The following is a 27,144-nucleotide window of genomic DNA, read 5'->3' as shown; positions in this document are numbered from 1 at the left end:
TCCCCAAAGCGTCCATAGCATATTTGGTCATTAACTTATTTGAAATCCTAAAGCATATAGTCTACTACAGTATTCTAGCAAAAAACGTGGTTATTATTATATGATTTACTCTGTCCTTGCCAGTTCTTAGTAATTAGAGATCATATGGTATTTTCTTCTTCTGTTTTTTTTTAGTTGATTTTCTTCTAATAATTCAGTTTATAATTTTGCTGGAGATTGACCTCACATTTACCAGTTTTTATACGATTTGTTGAAAATTGGGAGATCACTTAGAATATCTAGACTTTTGAAAAAGTTCATCTCCTTAGTTTCATAAAACTTTCTATTTAAGGTTTATTTACACCTTCAGGTTCCTGAAGATGACCTGAACAGTTGAGATTCTAAGTGGCTAGGTGTTTTCACCTTTTTGTCTCAACCTTAGTGCTGTATTTTAGCATCTATCTTTTCAAAGCCAAGAATGTTTAATAAACTAACCTTGTATGGCTGGGGCAAATTCAGCTTAATAAAAGTAAACTTCCTATTTCAACTGCAGTAAGTGTTCACTATTCATTTTATTTAATTTCTTGTGGAAATGAGCTCTTCCTTCCTTTTACCTCTTCCCTTACCGCTTGCTGTTAGGTTGGTAACTAGGGTGACCATATGTACCAGTTTACACCTATTGCCTTATTAAAAAAATAATATGCCCCCTTTCACTCTTTCTAGTTTGGGCAGAAAATTATATGGTCATCTTCTCTGTCATTCTCTTATGGCAGTGATTGGTAGAAATATCTTGTATTCAAGTGTTTTGGCTGATAACAACCTGATTCCTTCATTTATCCCTTACAACAGCAAGTAGTCTACAGGATGATACTTGGCTACCCTGAATCCTTAGCAAGGAGAATAATTCATGAATGTGTCATCGTTGTGTAGGGGTCATATAATCTAATTTTTCTTTATGCTCTGCCAAAGGAAGTATTCGAATTGCCTTTTAATTTAAAGAAAGAAAACTTTGGTCTCTTCTGAAGGATTTGGTACATTTTCTCATTTTCTGAGAATGAGAACTACATGTCTGTCTTGTTCTCCTTTTGCCCCTGCTGCTTTAACACTCAGACTCAATCCTCAATGAAGTATCTGTATTAGCTGTTTTGATAGTTAACATATGTCTTCCATTCCATGAGAGCGATTTTATGGTACACTCTTTGGCACTTTGTTAGCTATCTTAAATTGGGGGCAAGGTAATTGATATAAAATCATAACAGTTACTTTTTCAGCACTCAATAAATATTAGCCATAACTATCTTTAAAATAAACTGAGGCTGGGTGGAGAAAGTACTCATAGCCAAGTGGAATACTTTTATAACTCTGGTACAGAGAATAAAGACCAATCACTAAAAATAAGCTAGCTACGTAGTACTAGCCTTAAAATAATTGTTAATGCTTACCATTTGGCTCTTTAGTGTGTGTTTCCCTTCATATTTTGTATCTCTGCCTCAGCAATAAGGTAGTTGTGGACAGTTGCTTACTAACTATGTGCAGCGTATTTTTGAGAGGACAATAAGGTGAGTCTGAAAGAGTCACATTTCCCACAAGTATAGATAATAGCATATAGGTTTTTATTAATATTTTTATAAACAAATATCTAATATACATTTTAGAAGACCAGTAGGGAAATACAAATAAAAAGAATGAAAACTAGCCACTAAAAACTATTATAACCCAGAGAAAACCATTGTTAACATTTGGTATGTATCCTTCCCGGCTTTAGAAAATGTATTTTTTGCATTTCTTGGCCAAATGGTTATCACTAAATTAATAACTAATTCCTTGTTTTATTTTAACAAGGAATCAGATCATTTTGTACATACTGTTTTTTGGTCTGGTTTTTTTTTACACCTATATATATCACCGTCATCAAGGCTGCCAATAAAGGAATTTCTGCAGCTTATTGAGTGTATTTACATTTGCCCAGCCAGTCCTGCAGTGTGTACAGTTTTTCACTTTTTAAAATTGTACTATGATATATGTTGTAGTTTTTTCTTTAGGATAAAATTCCTCTAAGTACTCTTCCTGGATCAAACGATATGTTCATTTACGGTTTTTGATATATACTGCTGAATTTGACCTCCAAAGCTTTTGGACCATTTTTCACTCCCACCAACAGTGTATGAAAGTCCCCATTTTTCTGGGCCCTCCCTGCACTTGGCAGAGTTCTTTTCTGTCCTTGCCAGTGAAAGTGCTGCTATTTTCTGAAACTGGTTTTCTTTAATCAAAAATCTTTAATTTCTTTGCTGTGAAATGCCTATTTATTTCCTTGCTTATTTTTCATGGGTATGTCCATTTTTTTCTTTGTTTTTTTGCAAAATTAAAAATATCCTTTAATAGTATTTAACTTATGTTATCACAAATTATCGCACAGGACTAACTGAAGATTCTTTGCAGGTTCAACAATAAGAATAAATTAGTTTCTTGGCCCATGAAATTTAATTGCAAATATACAAATAGTGAAATTGAACACTTTCTTAAATAATTTATGATTCAGGTATAACTCTTGAATTTCATTTTATCTGAAAGGTTCTCCTCAACATCCACTCTCCCTGAGCTGGAAACACTATTTAAGGAAGTAGAATACTAGATTTCTTTTTTCTGTTTTTGTAAACTGGGCAGTTGTTTTTGAATACTGTCCTAGGATATGTGTAAAGCTCTTGATAGTATTTTGCCTGTTGCCTCTATAGAAAGAGCAGAAGTCAGGAGTATGAGTGGTACTCCCCAGACCTCACAAGATGCCAATGCTAGTGTTGGGACCTCAACTTTGGAAACTCATAAATTTGTTTTTGCTTTTGCTTTACTCACATAAAGTAAAGCAAGTACTCAGGTCATATATGTTAATAAAGTTTACAGAGAATGAATAAATCCAGGTGTCAGATTATTAATTGATTAAAGTTGAGTTCTGCTTCAGTCAGCATTACCCACACATTCTCTCCAGGCTAACCTGAATGAACTAGCCAAATTCTAATTAGAAGGTTGTTTGGTAAGCAGGGTGGTTGGTTGGATGGTCTCATAGGAATATACCTGTTGTAGGGAAGGAAACAATCAAATATGTAAGCCTGAGCAAAATGGTTTCTCCCTTGTTGGTATTGGCACTCCTGGCTCTAGTACTTACTTTTAAGATGATGTTCTCAACTTTTGCAAGTATAAAAGAATTTATTTTTAATTTCAGAAAAGTCAGTAGTGGCATGCTTGGGATATAGATCTTGCTGTAACTCAGCAGTGTCTCAGTGATCTGCAGCCCATTGTCTGGTAATCCCTGCTATAGTTTAGCAATCCTGCTTCTCTTTACAGACTTGGTCCAGCTTTGGCCCAGTATACTCACTCATAGACTTTGGGTGCTGTTAAACTCTGGAGTCATATTTACAGTGGCTTGATTTATTCCCAGAGATAGATAATTATATTGTGTGTGCGCATGCACATACACAAGCTTTTCTTGTGACCCATACAATGTAATCTTTCTATAACTGCAGGCAGGGGTTAGGGGCTCACTGTCGCCTGAAGTACTGCCAAGAATGGTAAACCTGATGACACCAGCAGGGCAGTGTCCCTGAGTATATCAGGATGCAGCTATTATATCTTCCCTTTAAAAAAATAAATTCTTTTTTTTTTTTAATTAAATATCTAAACTGATATGGTATTCATAACAGCTCCTTCTCATTGAAAGGCTAAACCATGCCTAAGAATCATCTACTGGTCTCAATTCAGAGTTTATTTCTGGGTATAGTTTTTTTGTCTCTCTTTTTTTTTTCACTCTCTTTTTAAATTTATATTTTCACTGTTTAAAAGAGCCCCCTATTCAAAGGGAATATTGGTGACCTGTTAGAAGAAAGAGATGAGGGAATAAGGAGTTACCTACCTCCTTGTTGCTAAGAGAACAGTTTCCACATAGGGAACCAGCTCAGGTAGGTAAGAAGTCTGACAGTTCAGTTCTGGGATTTCCCTGCCATGAAAGCCAAAGAATGTGCAAAGGGACAGCAAATCATGATCATAACAAACCTCAACTCTATAAAACCAGGGAATCATGATCATAACAAACCTCAACTTTATAAAACCAGTTGCTTAAGCCAGAAACTTGAGCATCACATTTATTTTCTCTGTCTCCCCCAATCTAGTCACTTACCAAGTTCTGCAGATTTTACCATGGATGCTGTGTTGTGGGGTTTTGTTTGTTTGTTTGTTTGTTTGTTTGTTTGAATTTTTACTGGCTTTATATTCTAGAGTATATGAACCAGACTTGACCTACTCTGTTCGACAAGAAAGAAATAAGAATAGATGGTAACGTTTGCCAGTTAAACCAATTATGAATGTAGAAGACTATTTAAAAATTACACTATCACAGAGAAATAGGTGATCTACCAAAGTGATTAAGCACATAGACTCTACAGCCAGACTACTCATTTAAAATCCTTGCTTTACCACTCACTAGTTGTGTGTCCTTGGGCAAACCTAAACCTACTTACCTAAACTTTTCTCAACTCTAAAATAAGGATACTTCTATTACTTGCCTCATAGGGAATGCTTAGAACCTACCTGTTACATAGTAAACCCTTTTTAAGCCTTAATTCATGGTCCTTTTCTTGTTTTTGTCCAAGAATTAGAAGAATCTGTTCTTCAGCTAATAAATTTGAATCTGTTGATTATCAATAGCTCTTCCATTTAGTAGGGTATTTGAGATGAGTCATTTTAAAATGTAAGCAACTAAATTATCCTTATTCTCTGCCACTTAAGTTTGTGCTCCACCAATTGATCTCTGGATTAATTCTTTGTTATTTGATATACAAGTTAAGTGATCTGAATGGTGAATGTGGTGTCCAGTCGTAAAGCATTTTCTTAAGTGTCTCTATAATTTAGGAATACATAAGCAAATAGTACTAGGGCCCATATGCTTGGCAAAAAAAAAATGATCTTTTATTTGTTTGTGGTTAAGTGATTAGATGGCTGCATTTTAACCAGCCTCTCGGAAATTTATTGTGTTTAACTTAATTTTGTTAGTTAAGAAGGGGATGATAAACACTAGGAAAACTGGTTCATATACCCAAATGGACAGAAAACTTCTTTGCAGAATAAAACTTTTATTGATTATAGTGTATATCCCACACCTAGGGCAAGAATCATTTTCCCCTTACAGTTGTCTGGCTCTCCCAAAGTTGCAGAAATGAGCATGAGAAAAAAAAAAAATTAAGTAATTCTCAGACATTGCTGTTGAGATCTACAATAAAGCTTTTCACCAGTATTACCAGAAGTCTTGTTGCTCTTGCATGACATCAGATGTACATTTTCATTATCCTAGGTCCTTTGGTCTTTGATTAGGCTTTGCTGTCTCATTTTCAAAACTGTTTTTGATGTGTGTGTCTTTTGGGGCCAAATTTACTTCTGGAAGACTCATTTATGCAATGAGTTTATCAAAAACTGCCTTTCTACCCCTCAGAAAAGTCAGTATAACCTTATTAGCCTTCTTTGACTTATTTCTCTTGAGCCCAAAGATGACCATACATTGTTCCTTAACACATGTCCATACTACCAGAATTGCTAGAATTAATATATATTTTTAGTTAATGAGGAGTATAAAATGTTTGTTGGTAATTGTTTTTCAAATGTGTCAAATACAGATAAATTGGATTTTGTCAGAAAGTTTTGTATTTTATAGGACACCATTAAGAAAGTGAAAAGAAAACCCATAGAAAAGGATAAAATATTTGAAAATATTTACCTAATAAGGGACTTATATGTGGAAAATGCATATAAAGAATTCTTACAACTCAGTATTAGACACATAACCTGATTTTTAAATGGGCAAATGATCTGAATAGACATTTTTCCAAAGGCGATATACCTGTGGCCAATAAACACATGGCAAAGTACCCAACGTCATTAGCCATCAAGGGAAATTCACATTAAAAGCACAGTGAGATAGCGCTTTATACCCACTGAGATGGCTCTAATCAAAAAGATGATAAATGTTGGCTAGGACAGAAACAAATTGGAACCCTCCTACACTGCTAGTGGGAATGTAAAACTGTACACCCATTTGGGAAAGTAGAGTTGCCATTTGACCCAACAATTAGACTCCTAGGTATGAAAACCTGTGTCTACACAAAAAAACTTGTACGTGACTGTTCATTAGCAGCATGTTTGTGATAGCCAAAAGATGGAAACAACCAAAATGTCTATCAACTACAAATAACAATTCATATGAAATGTGCAGAATAGGGAAATCTATGGACAGTAGATTAGTGATTATTTAGTCTGGGTGGGGGTTGCATGGATTAGGAGATAATAGTTAAACTGTACAGGATTTCTTTATGAAGTGATGAAAATGTTCTAAAATTGACTGTGGTGGTAGTTACACAATTCTGTGAATATACTAAAAATTATTGAAATGTACACTTTAAATGGGCAAATAATATGGTATGTGAATTCTGTCTCAGTAAAGTTTTTAGAAAAAATAAAGGTCAGGAGGGCTTCCCCTGAAGACATTGGTGGCCATCTAACTACTGTCTCGCAATTTTCCTTGGAAAAAATATAAGGAGAAAAATATACAAAACTTGAAACATAGCATAATTTGAGAGATTTAAGCCTCAAAATAACTTTAAGTAAAAAGAAAAAATACCAAATCAAGCATATGAACTCTCCTACTCACTCCTTTTCTGCCTGCTACACAACTTTTGTGGCAAGCAAAGGCCAAAAAAAAGGATGAGGGGCAAAATGGAGAGAGGAACTAACTTGATCTAAACAGTCAGCCAGAAAGAAGACTAAGTGCACTCTAAAAATTCTAAAAGAAAAAAAAAGGATTCACATCGGAGTAGAGAAGGATTTAAAAATACATACAATTTGGAGTGGCAGCTTTCAAAATGTCTAGCTTCAGTGGAGGAAAAAGGCACATAAGGAAGGGAGATGTCTTCTTTGGCAGTTGGGTGGTGAAGAAATGATAGAAGCACGAGTAGGAAGTTCAGAATCCAGCAAGAACAGAGAACCACAAAACTTCAGGATTCATGATAACTTCTCCCCCCAGAACAAAAAAAAAAAAACAGTTGGCTAAAATATCTGGAATTTGCAATATTGACAGAAGAGAGCATCATTAAAATAGGTAACTGTAAATAATCCTAATAAAATAGTGTTCAGATGAAAATTCATAGCAGTAGACAGATTCATCTGTAAAAATAGGAGTAAATAAATGCATTTTCCGCCTCAAAACAGAATCTGAAAAAACAATAGCAGAGTAAACCTGAAGAGAGCACAGGAAGGAAATGACAAAGATAAAAGAAATTAATGAGGTAGAGAATAGAAAAACAGTGGACCTAATTAATCTATATTGTGAATTTTTTAATTGCTAAAATAGACATTACTAGCTAACTTGATTGTGTAGAAGAATAAAGCAAAAATATGCAAAATAAGGGTGAAAATAACCATTGAAAACAATTTTTTTTAATTTTGAAATTCATAAGAGACTACTTAAACCTCATATCAATTAATTTGAAAGCCTAAATGAATAATGTTCTGGGGAAATACAAATTACCAAAATTAAGTGAGAAATTTTAAACAGACTAGTTTCCACAGAAGAAATAAAGAATGTTATTAAGAAATTATCCTGAAAAAGCATCAGCCAAGTTTCATAGAGAAATTCTACTGAACCTTCAAACCTTTATATACTGCTATATAAATTGTTCCGGAGCACTGAAAATTATAGATAACTTCCTAATTCCTTTTATGGAGCAAATGGATTGGTTCTTAACCTGATGAGAACAGTAAAAAATAAAAAGAAAAGTACTACAAATCAATACCCCTTATGAATATTGAAACAAAAGTACTAAATAATATTGTTATTATTAGGTAATATGTCATGATCCTATGAGATTTATTTCGGGAATGCAGAGATGGTTCAGTATTAGGATCTATCAATATGATACTCCATTTTAATAATTTGAGGAGAAAAATCTTGTATCTCCATTGATACTGAAAAAGCTTCCAAAAAAAAGTTCACAGAGTGCTTGGGTGGCTCAGTCGGTTAAGCCTCTGACTCTTGGTTTTAGCTCAGTTTATGATCCCAGGGTCATGGGATTGAGCCCCATGTCGGGCTCAGTGCTGAGCATGGAGCCTGCTGAAGATTCTAAAAAAATGAAAATAAGCAAAAATTGTTTTAAAAAATTCACCTATTCATGATAAAAATAAAACAAACATACCCACTCAAGGAAATACAAGTTACAGGACCCTTTTCTAAATAATAAAAAAATCCTTAGTCCTAAAGCCGGAAAGTTTATCTAATGCGAAATACTAGTGGTATTTCCACAATATATGAAAACAAGGTGAGTGCCTACTATCTCCAGTAATATTCAACATTGTGATGGAAATATTAACAAATATAATTAGTTAAGAAATTTATCAGAGGCATGAGAATGGGTAAAGAAGCAAAATTCTATTTGCATTTTAAATGGTAGTAATAGCTAGAAAACCCTCGGGGATCACAGGTAAAACTAAAACAGTAAACAATTCAGTAAGATAGCAGTATATAAAATTAATTTGGCCTCATATACACAAACAATAACCAATTAATGTTCTTTTTCAATAACAACAAAGAAGATTACATACTTAGGAATAAACTTTTTAAAAATTGTGCAAAACCTATATGAGAATAATTTCCTAACATTTTTGAAGGTTATAGTGGTAGACTTGAATAGGACAACTCTACATTATAAAGATGTCAATTCTTCTTACTTAGTTTCTAAATTCAATGCAGCCCCAGGGAAAGTACCAAGAAATTATTTTAAAATGAAGATAGACAATTGCTACTCAGCTATATGGAAAAACAAAGAATAGCCAGGAAGAGACTGAAAAAAGGAGGGAAAAAAAAAATTGCCAGGAGGGACTTCCCCTATCAGTCATTAAAACATGTACCATTATAAAACTTCTATAATTAAAAAGTGTCCTGCCACATGAATAAAACGGAGCAATCGAATAGGAAGCCCAGAAACAAACCAAGATACAAGTGGAAATAATAAAGGGGACATTTCATATCACTCGGGTAGAAAAGGACTTCTTAATAAGTGGTATTAGGATACCTGGGTAGCTGTTTGGAAAGAGATAAAATTAAATCATTTTGCACAAGAATAAATTCAATGTAAAAGTGTTTATACAGATGAACATAGCATTATTCATAAAATCCAAAAAGTAGAAACAACACAAATGTCTCGGTTGATAAATGGGTAAACAAAATGTGATCTATTCCATACAATGAAATGTTATGGCAATAGAAAGTGTTGATACTTACATGGTATCACATGGAAGAATCTTGAAAACATTCTAAGTGAAAGAAGGCAGTTAGAAAAGGCCACAGATTGTATTATTAGTCTATTTATGTGAAATGTCCATAACAGACAAATTAGAGCAACAGAGAGTAAGTGAGTGGTTGCCAGAGGTTGAGAGAATTTGGGGTAAAGGGGAGTGCCTGTTAAAAGGTATGGTGTTTGTCTTTAAGGTGATCAAAATGTTATAAAGCTGGTAATGGTGGTGGTTGTACAACTCTGAATATACTGAAAACCATATGAATTGGATACTTTAAATGGATGAACTGTATGGTATATGATTTATATATCATTAAAGCTGTTACCAAAATAATAATAAAATTCAAATTGGTAACTTTTCAAAAGAGAGAAAGACCAAGACAGAGATTATACAAGTACTAGAAGAAACATGGGATTTTCTTGTTTAACTATGGTGTATGGAAAGACTTGCTTGCTATGACTCAAAAGTCCAGAAGCAGTAAAATTTGACTTCATAAAAATCAGAAAATTTTGCATGTCAAAAACCACTATGAGAAAACTTGAAAAACAGCTGAAAAACTAGTAGGAGAAAATACTGTCAACATATACCACAGGCAAAAGGCTAGAAAAGAACTCTTAATAATTAAAGGAAAAAAAAAATATATCTCATATGTTGAGAGACAAAGGATCAAAGACATGATAGAAAAATGGGGAAAAGACCTGAAAGACAGCTTACAAACAATATAAATCTGATCCTTAAATTTAAAAAAAAGTTTGGGGCGCCTGGGTGGCTCAGTTGGTTGAGTGTCTGGCTTCAGCTCAGGTCATGATCTCACAGTTTGTGGGCTCGAGCCCCTCATTGGGCTTTGTGCTCGGAGCCTGGAGCCTGCTTCAAATTCTGTGTGTCTGTCTCTCTGCTCCTCCCCCGCTCATGCTCTGTCTCTCTCTTTCCTTCAAAAATAAATAAAAACATTAAAAAAATAAATTTAAAAAAGTTTAATCTCACTAAAATTAGAAAAATACAAATGAAAACAGCATTGAGATAACATTTCTTATTGATCAGATTGATGAAAATTTAAAAGAATGACAGCACATTCTCTTGCAAGACTGTTGGGAAATGGGCACCCTTATTATATACTCCTGGCGGAAATGCAGACTGGCATAGCGCTTCTCCTGGAAGGCGACTGACAATCCCTAATAAATACATATACACTTTTAAACCAACAATCCCACATGTAGGAATCTCTGAAAATAACTCCTCCATATGCACAAATTTACTCATTTTAGGAGTGTTTGTAGTTGCAAAATATTGAAATGTCCATACAGGAGAATGACTGTATCATTTATGGTACACAATAGAGTACTGTGCAGCTGTAAGAAAGAATGAGGAGTATCTGTGAACTGTTATGCTGCAATTAAGTGGGGAAAAAAAAGAAAGTACAAAAGGATCTGTAAACTGTGCTATTCTCTGTGTAAGGAGAGAGATGTATATACATGTATCTGCTTATTTGTGCAGAGAAATACAAGAATGATAAATCAAAAACTAATGAAATTGGTTTCCTATAGGGAATGGGTGGGAATGAGGTAGAAAGATTTTTATAACTCTGACTCTTAGGACTCTGTTAATTTTTCACATGCACTCCAAAAAATAAATAAAAATCAACTCAGTGTGTGTTTTTGGGAGGTAGGGAAGTAGGTATTCCAGAATGGAATACAAATCCTAGCAATGAACCTTACTGTATTAGAAATGAATAAAACAAGTACATGAGTAGGGAAGAAAGGAACTAAGTAACTTGGAAAAGAGTACTTTGATTATGTACTCTAAAGACAAAAAGAACAAAGTGCTGTTTAGTAAATGTGTTTCTTACAGAGGTATTGGTTAGGAGTTCTGAAACTATCTTTTGTGTATACTGAGCTTGAACAACTAAGTGAATATATCATAGATAATGAAAAGTATGATTTCTGACTGTTGGATAAAGCACTTAGAAATAGTGCAAGGAATAGTCTAGAATGAACCCTGGTTTTCACTGGAATTGGATGTATCCGTGTGAACCCATGATATAATATATATACAGATGCAGAAATACAGAAGTAAACATAGATATATGAATCTGTATGTCCTAGCTCTCTCTTGAGAGGGACAAAGCCCTGAGACACTAGTCACAGTGAGCAAATGAGTGCCCAGACCTTCTCTAAATACCATTTCCAGAAAAAGGAAAACATGGATCCTTGAAGAAATGGTTTTGTCTGAGGCTGGGACCCAGGAAATAAAAGATGAACCTGGAACATCATGTGGTACCAGAATGTAATTTTTAAAATGCAGGTATTGGATTATAACCCACAGAATAAAATAATATTCAGATATTCATACATAAAAATAAATATAAGTAAAGGCAGAGAAGGGACAGTGCTTTCTTACCATGGAATTCCAGTAAGCCTTAGAAGAGGGAAATGAAAATCACACTTAGGTAAACAGCATTGTAATAATTATTGCATGCAAGAAGTATCAATGGATGTTAAAATTAGCAAAAATATGATGAGAAACAAGATGTTTTCAAAGTCAGAATGCCTCCCCATAGGATACTTATTAATTACAAAGGGGAAAATAGTAACTGTATAGGAAAAACATGACAGACACGACCTTAATCAAGTATTCAAAATAAAAATCACTGGTTATAAAACATAGCAATATTATGTGTACCCTGATAGGTTGCACTGAAAAGGGTATAATTTCACTACAGAGGTATTCTTGCAAAAAAAAATTCATAATCTTAATCTAATTTCTAATGAGAAAACAAGGCAAACCTAAATTGGCATTCTATAAAAGAACTGACTAGGGTGCTTCAAAGTAGTTCAAGGTCATGAAAGACAATGCCCTTTACCATGCCCTTTACTTTCTGGTATCCAGACTTGTGTAAGAAGCAAAAATCAAGTTATAGCCTGAGTATTCCAAAACAAATATCCAAGTTCCTGACTTTGCCATAAACGGTTACTGCTTTTATCAAAGGATACAAATGATTTTTTCTCAGATAAAATCTTTGTTACTTAGGAGAAACATAGATTCGAGGCAGCTTTTCTTAAAAACTGTAATAAAGGCTCTTGTTATGAAATAGATGGACAAACTAAAATGCAGAATAATGAAGGAACCCAGTTTAACTGTGGCTAAAAAATTAAAATGAGTATTTCTACTAGTCAGAAAGATAGGGATAAATCCATTTGTAAACATGGATGATAATGTTTCACATGATTCTATTTGTCTTTGAGCTTTGGAAAATTTTAGGACATAAATTCAAGTAATTCTGAATTAGTGAAAAATCATAATTAAAAATATTTTAAACTGTATAGTTTTAAAAAAAAAATTTGGGGCGCCTGGGTGGCGCAGTCGGTTAAGTGTCCGACTTCAGCCAGGTCACGATCTCGCGGTCCGTGAGTTCGAGCCCCACGTCGGGCTCTGGGCTGATGGCTCAGAGCCTGGAGCCTGTTTCCGATTCTGTGTCTCCCTCTCTCTCTGCCCCTCCCCTGTTCATGCTCTGTCTCTCTCTGTCCCAAAAATAAATAAACGTTGAAAAAAAAAATTTTTTTTTAAATTTATGTTTATTTATGTTGAAAGAGAGAGAGAGAGAGCACACACAAGCGGAGGAGGGGTGGAGAGGAGAGAAAGAATCCCAAGCAGGCTCTGCACCATCTGCGCAGAGCCTGACGCAGGGCTCAAACTCACAAACTGAGATCATGACCTGAGCTGAGATCAAGAGTAGGATGCTTAAATGACTGCACCACCCAGGCACCACTAAACTATATAGTTTTATTACCATTAAGTAGGTTCTGAAGGGAAAGAACATACACAGAAAATGAACCTTTCATTTAGGAACAAACTACAACTAGCTAATTAGACACAGAACCTTCAATATTTCTTTTGGATACTACACCATTAATTACCATTAATGATACTATTATCATTAATTAGTAAGTCAGCTTTGTATCCTGTAAGTGTTCAACACAAATAAATAGTGAAACAGATTTAGAAAGGTTTCTTACAATGTCTTGAAAATGTGCTTAAAATAGGCCAACAAGGTCAGGTAACAAAGGAAACTTTCAAGAATAAGTCCTCAGTAAAAGAAATGAATTAATGAATTTAATTTTTTGCTTGCAGCTCAAGTTTCATACTGTACTTCTTAGAATGCTCAACATCCTCTGCAAAGACTGAAGCACAGTGACTCTACTAACATCTTGTTTAACTGTAGTTAGAAGGTAAAAACCTAATTCCCAACTGAATTATAGGAACTAGGGCAACTATGGGACTAATAACAGAAATTTAATTGTGTAGATCTAATCACTGACATTCCTGATAAACTTTAACTTTTTGTTGCCTTAGCTCTTACATGCCTTTTTAAATACTTGACCTTTAAAGGTGAAAACATTTGAGCCTAATTCTCTTACATACTTCCTAAAGTATACTTCCTTCATTCTAAAGAAGAAGAGCAAATGATTACCATAAACAAGAGACATCTTAGGGGTAACTAATCTTTTATAAAGTTAACATTTTCTTAAAAGTATAAAATCAGTATTTGCAACCAGTAATGTAATAACAGATTCTTATAAAGATCAAGAATACATGACAAAATCCTATTGGATGAAAGACTGCTACTGAGCAAGTTATTCTTCAATTTCTGATAATTTTTAATTATAAAGAGGAAAGGTATGTTTACAACCTGCAGACTCTACCTTAACTAAGTGACCAAATTTAACATCACCAGTAACAGGACAAGCTAACATTATATTCCTCCTGATGTATTGTAATAGGGGACAAAACAAACCAAAAAAACAGAAAAACAAAAAACACCTATGCAATATTCCTCTGAAAATATTTCATCTGAATCTAATCGTGAGGAAACAATCAGACAAATTTACACTGTGAATCACTCTACAAGACAGCCAACTTGAACCCTTCATATATCAGTGTTAGGAAAAAAAAATAAGCAAAATTATGTAAGACTAGAGAGATGTGATAACAAATATAAGTGTTATATTTGATTAGATTCTGGATTTTCTTTTTAAGATTAAAAAAAATTTTTTTTTAATTTAGAGAGAGAGCATGGGGGAGAGGGACAGAGAATCTCAAGCAGGTTCCATACTCAGTGCTGAGCCCAGTGTGGGGCTCGATCCCACAACCCTGGGTGGGTCATGACCTGAGCCGAAATCAAGAGTCAGACACTCAACCGCCTAAGCCACCCAGGCACTGATGAATTCTGGATTTTCCAAAAAACTATGGAGGATATTCACAAACAGCAGGGCGGGGTGGGGGGAGTCAACTGTACAGTTAGTACATGAAATAAAATTTTATCAAAATTATAATTTGGGGGTATGATAAAAATACATTAGCCAGAGAGATAGGAGCAAGAAAATGTGGCAAAATATTAAGAACCAGTAAAGCCAGAAATCTATTTGGACATTCATCATACTATCTTTAAATTTTCTGGTATAACCTTTTCCAGCAGTCTTCCTCCCTTTTTTCTTTTTGAGGTAAAGTCTTAATCTACTGTTAATTTCTTTTTTTATATGGAATTTGACACATCTTCTAAATTGTGACAGTACATTTATTAGGGTTATATATATTTTCACAATGTTACAAAAGGGAGGCAGGGAGACTATCATAAGGCTATAACCTATTAACAAATATAGCACGGTTTCCTTTTGAAAACTGTAATTTGAAGTAAAAATACCTCACTTTGAAGTATTAAAAAAATAAGATGCAGAAGACATTATCCTACTAAGGGAGGGTTCTTTCCACGATTCCATGCTAAAGAATGTGGGTTTCTACACCTCTCCACTCTCCAACACACTCCTTGTGCTGAGTAAGCTAGCCTTTCCAAGTCGTATTCTGTGATAGCCCAGGTGACCACAAGATGACCTAGATATTTGAACCCTGGAAATTTCCTCATTTTCTTAAGATTCTGCTACTTTTACTGAAAATGAAACCACAGCAACATGAAAAGAAATTCATTTCCTGTGATCTATTTTTCTTTTTTAGCCAGAAGAGCCCCTGTAGTAAAAACACTTACTTCCAATAATTGTCAGTAAACAACAAAAGTACAAAATTCCTGAATCTTGGCTTGGTTAAGACACTTCTATTTATATTATACATCTTTAGTAAAATGTTTCTTTGATTTATGAAATAATTAATAGAATTTTACAATTGGAACAGACCTCAGGAGCACTCTTACCTAGTCCACACCTCATGTCATAGTTCCGGAAACTAAAGCTCAGAAATGAAGTGACATTATGACTTTCTGTCTTACTGTTAACTGGACAGTAGTCAGCATAAACTAATTAATTAGATGCTATAATAAGTTTCTGTCATATATTACTTACAAATGGCCCAACATTAATGTGGCCTAACTTGGTGCCTTGTTTGCTCTCAGTGGTCCTGATAAATTGCAAAGGTGGATAATATAAACACAAAGGGATTATGTCCCTCATGGGATGGATTCCTTTCATTTTATGAACCATGAAGTTCACTCCTTGAATACTTTTCTGTGTCCTGTCTTAACGAGGCTCCAGTTGTCTTATTACTTACATTTAGATGCCATGTAGCATTTTTAACAATGCTAAACCTGAGATTTCCTCCCCCAAAGTGAAACTACTTTATGACTTAAGTGTTTCCTGTTCAATTAATACATATGTGCAGTTACATTATAAAAATATGTAATATATAACATATATTGAGTGTTTCAGTAATGATCACCTAAGATTAAAGTTAATACACTTTTATTTGCTACCATTATCAGAAAAATATGGGAAATGTAGTATGCCAGGTAGTAAGCAGTGTGTAAATATTAATTTAATTAAACCTTATGACAATAACCCTAAAGGAGGATGTTATCCCTGTTTTCAAGTTGAAAAGTCATGGTAAGAATTGTTCACTGGGGAAATAGGTATTTTGAGAAACTTTTAGTAAATTAACATGAAACTTCTCAGTCAAGAATCACTGATAAATTAGCTGCTTTTATCACCTTTGTCATTTGAATAGTCAGGGAAGGTTTTGTGGACTTAAATCTATTATTAAGTCTATTTATAGGGCTGAAATAGAGCCTATTTTTGAAAAAGCAATAACATTTTCAAGTTAAAAAGTCAGTGACTTTTGATGCTTGCTAAGCTGATAAATAGTGCACTGCTGATCTCTTAGGCTGTAGGGCATATCAACTCTTGAAGACTTTTAACCTTTTGGTATGCAGTTTTTCTTCCAATAGTAAAGGTAATAAGCCTTGTCTCATAGGATCTTTACAAGATTCCTGTATATTGCATAGGATGGAAAACAGCCATGTGCTTCATACTGGGTATGAATCATAGAAATAAGTGGTTAGAATTTTAAAAACACACTTGTCTACTTATTTGATGTTTTAACCAGCAGACACAACTGCTTTTATGTTTTCTTCATTTTATTTTGTGTGTCTGCTCCTAGTTATTGACTGTTAAGATTTTTTTTTTATTTGGTTTCAGTTGATTCCTTTTCTTGTAAGTCTGCCACTTGAGCTCATCTAGACAGCAAGCATCTGACACAAGGCAGGATTGTTCTCTGATCTCTGTTCTTTGCTGTCTCCATCTGTTGGTGTGAAGAAGTAATGCTCTTGCCAGAATAAGCAAGCTCATTTCAATTTTAGCAAAAACAAATGAATAAGGAATTATGCTCTTAATGCATTTTCTTTGTGACAGTTAAGTCAGCTTGAAGATGTAAAACTATCATGGCATGTCAGCTTTTGTAGGCAGATTGTATTTTATACACTTTGTGTTAGTGATACTAAAAGTGTCAAAGAGTTAATAAAAAGCTGATATATTAACTATGCATAGATTCTTTACATTTTGTTTTTAGGGAAACAAATACGGTTATCTAAACTTGTTTCATCTGTGAGGTCAGGAATCTGCAAAAAATTTTCAGAGCGAGAAATCTCAAAAATCCTGACAGTCTTTGCACATTCACAGTTTCATGGGCTTTTGCATCATTGCTTCTGAATTGCTAATGAAGAGCTCAATATAGCTTCTGATGCATTTCAGATACTCTGGGTGGTGACTGGCTAGAGTGTTACTGACATCACAACATACAGCTGTTGACTTTCTATTGTCTCTGAGTCCTCGGCAAGTGCTTTAGACTGCACTAGCAGCGCTCTCCCAATGCCTGGCTAATCAGCTGGCTGTGTGTGCGGTGAGCTCTGTAGAGGAGCAATGCAGAGCGTCAGTTTACAGATACTATGGAAAGTATATCTTCATTCACTCTGTATGATGAAGCAAACACCAATACAATGAAGGTATGTATGTGACTCTTCATTTATTTGCTAAATGTGTACAAAAGGTAATCAAATATATGAAGAATTTTTCATGTTCACTTAGTACCATAATTTTGCTAGAGGCATGTGTGATAAAATCCTTATTAGCATGTCCAAAATGAGAGCATGTCTTAAAATGATTTTTGCTTATTTTTGCAAAGATATATTTGTGTAGGTTGATAGAGTAAGTTATAGGAATCATTTACTTCTTAGCTATCGTACAAGTTTCTCCTCCCCTACCCCTAAAATTTGTGATAACTCTTTGTACTGTATTGATTGAACACTTTACCTGTGTGCTTCTTGTTATTAGTGTATAGCAGAACAAATTGTCAGTTGGAGAAATGATTTCTCTTTCAGGTTCATCTTAAATAGACATGCTGTATGGCTTCTTGAATCTTAAAAATTTCATTGTGGAACAAATGCAGTGTAGATGAGACTCTTTTGGAAATTAAGAAACTAAGAACCTTAACTTTCAGAGCTGATGTTAATTTTTTGTACCCTTTTTGGAGGGAAGAGGTAGAATAATTTTTAAAGTACTAAGAGCAAAATCTAGATCTGGTCATTGCTGTGATTAGCATAATCGTATCATTGCAAAAGCAAATGCTAATAAAACTGTAATTGTTAAGAGTGATCTTATGTTTCATCATACTGTCTAAAAGATTTTGACATTTACCTTGGTATTTTATGATTCTTTGAAACAGGATCTCATCACATAGGTGATACTGAATTACTAAAATATGTCTATTAGTGTGTAAAACTGGAACGTTTGAAAGGTTTTTCAGAGTTTGGCTTGCTTTCAACCTGAAATTAGCCACATTTTACCAGTATATGGATGGAATTGCTGTGATATTTTCAGCACCCCCATAGTATGAAAATTATTTTGATCTTGAGAAATAATTCTTCTCTTTTAAGAGGAAACAGAAGGAAAATCACTAAATGGCTTATTATCCAGTGCTGAATATCATTACTTTCTTTCTTTGGTTTCTTTCTCATTCCCAACTGTGTCAGTAATTAGTATGTTGAAAATATTAATAGCTGTTATTAAAATTAGGGTCTTTTATCAGATACATTATTTCAACCTAATGTCAGGAGAATTTCATCATTTTCTCTTTTAAGCTTCAGGTTTTCTTTTAAGTTTTATATTGAAAAGTAGAAAAAAAATTAAATAGCACATACTCTGAATTCTTGCCTACAACTGCTTTTATCCATCTTTTGTTACATTCCACTTTTCTTTCATATCTTACCTCTTTATTATTTTTTTTTCTTTAGGTTTCTGGTTGCATCTCTCTGTCTCCCCCTGCCACCCCACCCGTGTGTGTGTGTGTGTGTGTGTGTGTGTGTGTGTGTGTGTGTGTGACTTTCTGAATGTTTGTCTCTTCTTTTCTTCCTCTTTCCTTCCCCCAGCCTGTTGGTCTCTTCCACTTTGTCTCTTACCATTTCTGTCCATCTCTGTCTGGTGTCTCCGGGTCTCTCTCCCTCTGACTCAGTCAGTCTCTCTGCCTCTCTCTTTCCTTTTCCATTCATCTGACTCTCCCTTTCCCTGGTGTATCGCTCTCTGTTTTTGTCTCCTTCTCCCTGTCTGTGTATCTCCCTCTCTGTCTTTCTCTGTCTATCCCTTCTCCCTTTCTGTTGGTCTCTCTGTCCGTCTTTCCCTCTCCCTTTGTCTCAGGTTCTCAACGTGCCCCTTCCAGTATCTTTCTATCTATCCTGTCCCCTACCCCTTCCTTCTTCCTCTCTTACCTTCCTTTTACTCTTCTGTGCCTTGCCTTCTCCCTGCCTCTCTGACCCTATTTGTGTTTCTCCTGGTCTCCCTGACTGCCCTGCTCTCTTGTCTTTTTGCCTCCCTCCCCTTTCTCTCTCCACATTTTGCTCATTTTTCCATCCTGTCCTCAGGTCTTTCTGTCTTTCCTGTCCAAGCTTTATTCACACACATACACTTCAAATTTTCATTGTCAAACAGTTTTTCAGTTTTCAGTGGAACCAGATCTGCACTTGACTTTTTTTTTTATTTTTTGGTTAATTCATGGCAGTTACTAGTTGGAATTTAATTAGTTGAATTAAACTCTTTGCTTTCTCAAAGATATTAATGGGTAAATAATTAAATGTATTTTAAGTAAACAGATTTTACCATTTGCTCAATTTGTTTTAATTTTTAGAAACTTATGTTTTAGGCCTTATACGTAGATTGAAATGATCACATGTTGAAATTATCATTTAAAATGTTTTGTCTTCCAAAGATACACATTGACACTGTCAAAGGGAATTCTTTTTTTCTTAAGTGGTTTTTCTTTTAATTTTTCAAGATTTTTGGAAAGCAGATTTAAAATTTTTACTTTTTAAAATAAGATAATATTTCACTTCATAGCTGTGTTTCAGGTTATGATAAACTTGTATTTTTTTTATACCTGTATGGCTTTTGATACCATTCTGCATTTTCCAAATGTGTTAAATTGGACATATGTTGGGATTTTTTTTTCATTTTTTTAACTTTTTACTTTGAAATAATTATAGATTTATAGGAAGCAGCAAAAATAGTACAGAGAGGTCCCATGTGTGTTTTAAAGATTTGATGTTTTTCTCAATTTTTTTATATCTCATGTCTCAGTTATTTAAAATAATCTGGGTGGTGGGGTGCCTAGTTGGCTCAGTTGGTTAAGCGTCTGACTTCGGCCTCAGTCATGATCTCAGTGTTCCTGAGTTGAAGCCCCATGTTGGGCTCTGTGCCGACACCTCAGAGCCTGGAGCCTGTTTCATATTCTGTGTCTCCCTCTCTTTCTCTGCCCCTCCCCCACTCATGCTTTGTCTCTCTCTCTCTCTCTCTCTCTCTCTCTCTCTCTCTCTCTCTCAAAAATAAATAAACATTTAAAAAATTTTTAAATATTCGGGGGGCACCTCGGTGACTCATTTAAGCATCAGACTTCATCTCGGTTCATGATCTCACAGATTGTGGGTTCGGGCCCCATCTTGGGCTGTGCTGACAGCTCAGAGCCTGCTTCGGATTCTGTGTCTCCCTCTGTCTCTCCCCCTCCCCCACTCATGCTCGGTCTCTGTCTCTCTCTCTCTGTCTCTCTCTCTCAAATAAACATTAAAAAAAAATTTTTTTTAATATTCTGAAGAACAGAAATTCACTTAACGTTTACCTAAGTTTACATAGTCACAAACCTAGCAACTGTCATCATATTGTGTTTACTTTGTTTTGTAAAGCAAATTAAAAAAGCAATTTGATGAAGGCATTATGTATCTTAAAATAGCACTGTAGTTTTGTGACAACTAGCATAGAACTATCAGGGAAGAAAATGAAATTCACAGTTAACAAGTTATATATGTTTAAGAAGCCAAGAAAGATATGTAAGATGAAAATCTTTTCAGAGCAGAGTTAAATGTCATTTTCACATATATCCCTCCTATGAAATTACATTGCACTTGTTGTTTATACATTCTTTGATTCCTGCCCTACTGTATAATTGTCTCTGCTGTATAATCAGACTCCTGGTCCCGTGGGCCATGGGGTGGTGGTGAAATAGGACCAAAAAGTCATTGTCTCTGTAAACCTTCTCATCACACCTTCCTGGCTGACCAACTTTTTTTCTGCCTGATACAGATTATCTTTAATGGAATTAATACAGTGGTTTTTAATTTTTCAGACTAAGTTCCTCTAAGCCATAGAATTCCACACATGAGCTTTAGTAACTAGGGGAAAGCATGAAGCCCAGTTGATGTATCTTGATGTAACCTCACCTCACTTGACCAAAGCAGGTTTGGGGGGGAGGGGAAGTGTGTGTGTGTGTGTGTGTGTGCGTGGGTGCGTGCGCGCGCGCGCACACACACACATATATATGTACATATTTCATACTTTATGTACAACATGCATATAAAAATGTTACATTTAAAATACAAAACAAGAGTTGCTAACTAGGATTCACGTATATGCTTCTGAGAACCAAGAAATCCTGAAAACCACAAGCAAAAATGTCTGTGAACATACATATGTATGAGTGCTGCATTTCTGCAGAAAAGATCCTTAGATTTAATGGGATTTTCAAGAGGATCCTTTCATGGTTAAAAATAATTAAGAATTGCTGCTTTATGGTGTCTATAAACTTAGTCTATTCTGTGGATTTAACATTTTCTCTTTTTCCCTTTATTTTCAAATGCTTAGGAGGGTGTATGTTTTCCTCCTTTAACATCAGGTACTTCCATAAAAACATAGTAGTTTTATAAAGTAGTTTGAACATATGCAGTGACTGATTACCAAGCACACCTGATGCCAGACTGTTACATGGGATCACCAGAGAGAGAGCTTCTTTTCATAGGTAGAAAATAAACACCAAAATAATTGAGGACTGCATGCCCCCACTGAGCTTCCAATGAGATAGTTGTAAAGAAAGTAAGAAATGTATTAAGAATTAATAACTACTAAAACAATTCAGCGTGGTAGACATAGCTAGGAAATAATGAAAGTCATTAAAAAATCAGATCTGAAATTTATTAGACTCTAAATTTCTTCACTTCGTGCAAAGCCATAGGCATTTGAACCAATTAAATTGGACAGAACCTTAGGTGTTTTAAAGAGAAGTTTTGTCTGCTCATTCTCCTAGTTCAGTGTATAGTGTTGGATTCTGGAGACCATGAAGGTCTCAGCGGTGTTCACTCATGCCTCATAGCATCCTCAAGCTGTAAAAGTGTTTGCACTTTGTTGTACACATCCTTTTGTAGAGTATGAAGGTGGATGAGGGCAACTGAAAGACAACACCTGTTCTACCTCCAGCTGTTTTTAAGCTATTTTTACTTAGCATGAAATGCTCTTTGACCAAAAGAAATAAAAGATTTTTGAGCTTCCTTCTGCCACCCCCTCCCCAACATAATCCCTAGGTGCTTTCTTGAAAGAGGCTTATGATCCTTTGTTAGAAAGAATGTGGTTGGCAATTCAAGAAGTGAAGGGTGGCACATTAGTGGTTATAAAGCAGAATGTCTGCCAATTGTAACCTAAATTAAAATCCTATAAAGGAAATATTTTTGTCATTAAGAAAGAAATGGGTTATGTTAGACCTACTGATTCAAATGCTAGAAACAATATGAAGTTTCACATGTGGACAAAATACATTAAACCACTGAAGAACCTTTGGGTGGATTAGAAAAACGTGCCAGAAGCCCAGCATGTGTTTTACTAAGACTCTTTGATGACAGAGTTTAATACTTTAAAGGCCTTCAAAGAAGTTTCACTGTGATCCTATGATAACAAATGCTAGTCAGGGGTAAAAAGTACATGGAGGTAAATTAGTTATATTAGTGATACAGAGAAAAAAAAAATCAAGTAAAATAGTATTTTGAAGGAGTAAAGGGAACACCACATCAGAGTTTAGCTACAATACCACAAAGACTAAAGGTTTCTTACAGTATACCCTAGCACTTGCCATAGTCTATGTAAAGTATATACCTTCTCAGTGATGGCATTAAGAATGATTGAATAAAGATAAACTGGGCTTGTGCTCAAGATGGTGTTCACTTTTATTCATGAACTATAAACTACAAATATGCTATGAACCCAGCACAAAATACATTAGTAAGGAATGTAGTAAATGGGACTAGACATTGCAAAAGGTTGGTAATGGCAGTGACTTCTAATACCAGCTAACCCAGAGTTAGGCCTAACTTCACCGATTAAGGGCACAATCCCCCACTAATCTACTCTCACTTCAGACACCAGGCCACCCTCACTTCTGACCAGCTGGCTACAAATTTGAAGGTTCCTGTTACCCCCTCGGGATGACAGATTGAACCATTGGTCATGCAGTTAAACTCAAACTCCAACCCCATTCTTCCCTTCTAAGAGGTCATATGATATCACATAGCTCAAAATCCCAACTTGCTAATAACCTGGTTGGCTAGTCTTTCTGTTGTGACCTGTCCTCATCCTGGGTCATTCATTAGCATAAGCTACTTAGGGGCCTACCAGGAGTCACCTCATTAGCATAAACTATCAGAACTATCTCATCCTCATTATCTATGCCCAGTTTTCAGGAATCTAAACCTTTAAATGTTGTTTATTTCCCAAAGTATGATCAGATGGTAAGACCAGTCTTTTTTTCTCTGTAGTCTTTAGAAGAGATTTTATGTGCCAAGAGAGGTTATTACAACCTGATCTATTTCGATCCTACATTTAACAAAACACATAAGTAGGGAGCTCCCAGTTTAATCCTGGACTGTGTGATAGGTTTAGAATTCAGGCAAAATACATTTTATCCTTGCTGGTAAGTTAATAAAGCCTTCAGGTATAGAGTTACATTAATGGCCCTCACTTTATTGCATTGTCTCTTGCCTTCCTCTCCTAATGTCTAAATGCCTTTAGAATCTCACCAGGTTACCCCATGATTCTCCAAGGTAGCTCCTGGGAGCTCATGAACAGCCCTTTTACACTCTTCAAATTTTGCCCTCCTCTGGCCCACTGCCACTTTTGCTGGTGCTTGCTGTAAACTTGCTCATGTCCCTGCCCAAGATTCCATCTCTTAGAGCATCCAACATTAGTCTTCAAGGTACCATATTCCCTAGAATCTTCTGTGCTGGGCTTCATCACCGGGGCACTGTAAGCTGTTTGTCTCCCACTTCTCTGCTGCTTTGGTTCACTAATGAAAACGTTCTCTTCAGCTTCTGTTTTGGCTCAAACTAGGACCCCTGCTATGTAAAGATATGTGTAGAGTTCTTTTAGTATGCCAGCTTTCCTAATTTCTAACTTTCTGTATTTTGATTTGGCATTATTAGGCTTCTTAAGCACTGTGCCACACAGTGATGCAAAGTTAGAGCTGGAATGGCTGAGAAAGGACATTTAGCCTGGACTGTAGCCAGGGTGCACCTGAGCTGTCTCGTTTAAATCACAGGACACCTGGGTGGCTCAGTTGGTTAAGCATCTGACGTCAGGTCAGATCACAATCTCACTGTTCGTGAGTTTGAGCCCCACGAAGGGCTCTGGGCACATAGCTCAGAGCCTGGAGCCTGCTTCAGATTCTGTGTCTCTTTCTCTCCGCCCAACCCCCATGCTCTCTCACTTGCACGCGCTCTCTCTCTCTTTCTCTCAAAAATAAGTAAACATTAAAACAAATTTTTTTTAATTTTTTAAAAATCACTCCCTTTACACTGACCTCAGTTACAGAATTATAGAAACCCTCCACTCTTGTCTCCCCAAGAACTGTGCCCAAACAGTTCTGGATTTTGGTGTTAGCCTTAAAATGAGCCTCCTGTTAGGGACTCTCTCCAGTATTTGTCCTCACCCACTCTTCTGCCCAGCTCCCACAGCCATCCCAACTTCCTGACTTCTAGCAAGTAATGTTCTTTAAATTAGAAAAAGGGTTTATTAGATATGAATTCCCTCAGTTTCCTGTCCCATTCCATTCAGGTTCTGAGGACAGTGAATACTTTCAGTGTTTATCCCTCTACTTGTGCTTCTGACTCCATGTCTTCATTTCTTTCCACTTTAGATTTTCCTTCTCATTCTTAATCTTTATTTTCCTCTTAAACCTCGAGCTTCTCCCCCTCCCTTCTTTCCTAGCTACTCTTTGGCCTATGCACTCTCCATCCTGACAGTGTTGTACTAACTTTGTGTCTTTTGCTAACTTTGTTGCCAAATCTGGTAGAATTTTTTTTTTTTTTTTAGTCTATTTATTCTGACAGTTTATTTATCCTGTGGGAGGAGAAGCAGAGAGAGAGAGAGAGAGAGAGAGAGAGAGAGAGAGAATCCTAAGCAGGCTCATGCCATCAGCACAGAGCCTGATGCAGGACTCAATCCCACAAATTGTGAGATCATGACCTGAGCTGAAGTTGGACGCTTAACCAAATGAGCCACCCAGGTGCCCCCAAATCTGGTAGACTTTTTGTTACTCTGCCTCCCTGCTCCTCTCTCTAGGGTTTATTGTTCCCTAGGGATTCTTTCCCAAGCCCACTTCTTACCCTGCTTGATGGATTCTTAGCATCTTCATCTATAATGATAATTCAAAGCCTCCATCTATACAATGATTCTACTCAAATAGCATCAGCCCTGCCTCCTCTCCTTAGCTCCAGGTCAACCAACTTCCTGTTAGATTTCTCCACCTAAATGTCCCAAAGGCATCCTAAACTTACTGCATGCATAACTGAAATTGTTCTGCACCAAATCCTTTTTTTCCCCTTATTTTTTGCCTGTGTTTGGGTAGCAGGCACCACCTACATCTTCATTGTGTCATGACTATTCCAGCTATCACAGCCCTAATCTTTTTTCTGACCATCTCTGTATCTAGTTGACTTCCCCCAAGTAGTTACTTTCTGTTATAGTAATTTCTTCATTTCTAGAGGTAGTATATATAGGTAATGTCTAATAGCAAGGTCTCTGGAACCAGACTATCTGATTTGAAATTCTAACTCTGCCACTTACAAGTCTTATAACCTTGGACAAGCTGATTATTCTTTCTCAGCTTCAGTTTCCTCACTTGTAAAATTGGGATAATAAGAGCACCAATCTGGTAGGGTTATGAGAGTTAAATTAATTAATACATTGAAAGCTTTGGGAATGGTGCTTTGTAAATAATAATAGGTATTTAAGAGCTTGCTGTTAATACTGATTTTAAAGTATATATCACAATCAGTAATGATCTTATTGACTTTGTCCCTGCAGTAGCACATAAGCATGTCTGCCAAGTTCACTGCTATATCCTTATCAATCAGAGCGCTTTGCACATAGTGTCTAATCAAAAGATGAGAATCAATGAAGGAAATCTTTTTCTCATTTTCAGCCTTCATCTCTCAATCTTTTGTCTATGCTCTAGTCACTTCCCACCACAATTTATACAACATTTTACATGCTAGAACAGAGTCCATCTACAATTGTAACTGAAATAGTTCTCTGTGGCTTCTCTTAAAATGAGTTCCTCTATTATTCAGGCTTTCTTCCCCTCATGAGATGAAGAGTAAACTTCTAATCTTGACTTCAAATATATCCACCCTTTGATGGTATTCTCCTGTTTGTTTTTACAACATGTTTTAATGAAAAATGTCAAGACCAAAAAAAAGAGCATTATAGCAAACATTGAGGACTTCTCAAAATTAGCAATGCTAACCTTTTGTTGTATTTTCTACAGATTTTTTTTTAAGAACTAGAATCATAAAGACACGATTGAAGTCCCTTTTCTGTCTCACCTAAAACCTTTTTTCCTTTCCCTCCCCAGAGAAAATTACTAACCTGAAATAAATGTGTACCTTTGCCATCAATGCTTGTGTGATTTTTAAATTTTTACATAAGTTGCATTGTATTGTAGAGATCATCCTGCTTTTTCACTAAATGTTGTAACATTCATTTACTTCATTTTAATTGTTGATCATATTGTGCAGTAGGGGTGTACTACAGTTCGTATGCTTTTAAAAATCAGTTTGTCTGTTGGCACACATTTGGTTTTTCCCATTCTTTGCTTTTAAAATTTTTAAAAATTTTTTGTTTATTTATTTTGGACACGGAGAGAGAGAGAGAGCATGAGTGGGGGAGGGGCAGAGAGAGAGAGAGAGAGAGAGAGAGACAGAAT

At 35.5% G+C, this 27,144-nt stretch overlaps 1 protein-coding gene across 13 annotated transcripts in view; it reads left to right on the top strand.

The window, feature by feature from the left end:
* Positions 1 to 27,144, top strand: part of R3HDM1 (R3H domain containing 1) — a 207,876-nt gene that overhangs the window by 38,765 nt on the left and 141,967 nt on the right. The window contains exon 3 of one of the 13 annotated variants that reach the window (XM_047873289.1): positions 13,435 to 13,532. The exons of the other annotated variants lie outside the window; for them this stretch is intronic. The gene's annotated coding sequence lies outside the window, so the exon portion shown is untranslated. The remainder of the gene's footprint in view (positions 1 to 13,434; positions 13,533 to 27,144) is intronic. 13 annotated transcript variants of the gene reach the window in all.

This window comes from Prionailurus viverrinus, chromosome C1, assembly GCF_022837055.1.
Source record: "Prionailurus viverrinus isolate Anna chromosome C1, UM_Priviv_1.0, whole genome shotgun sequence".
Classification (NCBI taxonomy): Eukaryota; Metazoa; Chordata; class Mammalia; order Carnivora; family Felidae; genus Prionailurus; species Prionailurus viverrinus.
The sequence above is the reverse complement of the archived record's forward strand: the minus strand, read 5'-3'. Positions and strand labels throughout refer to the sequence as shown.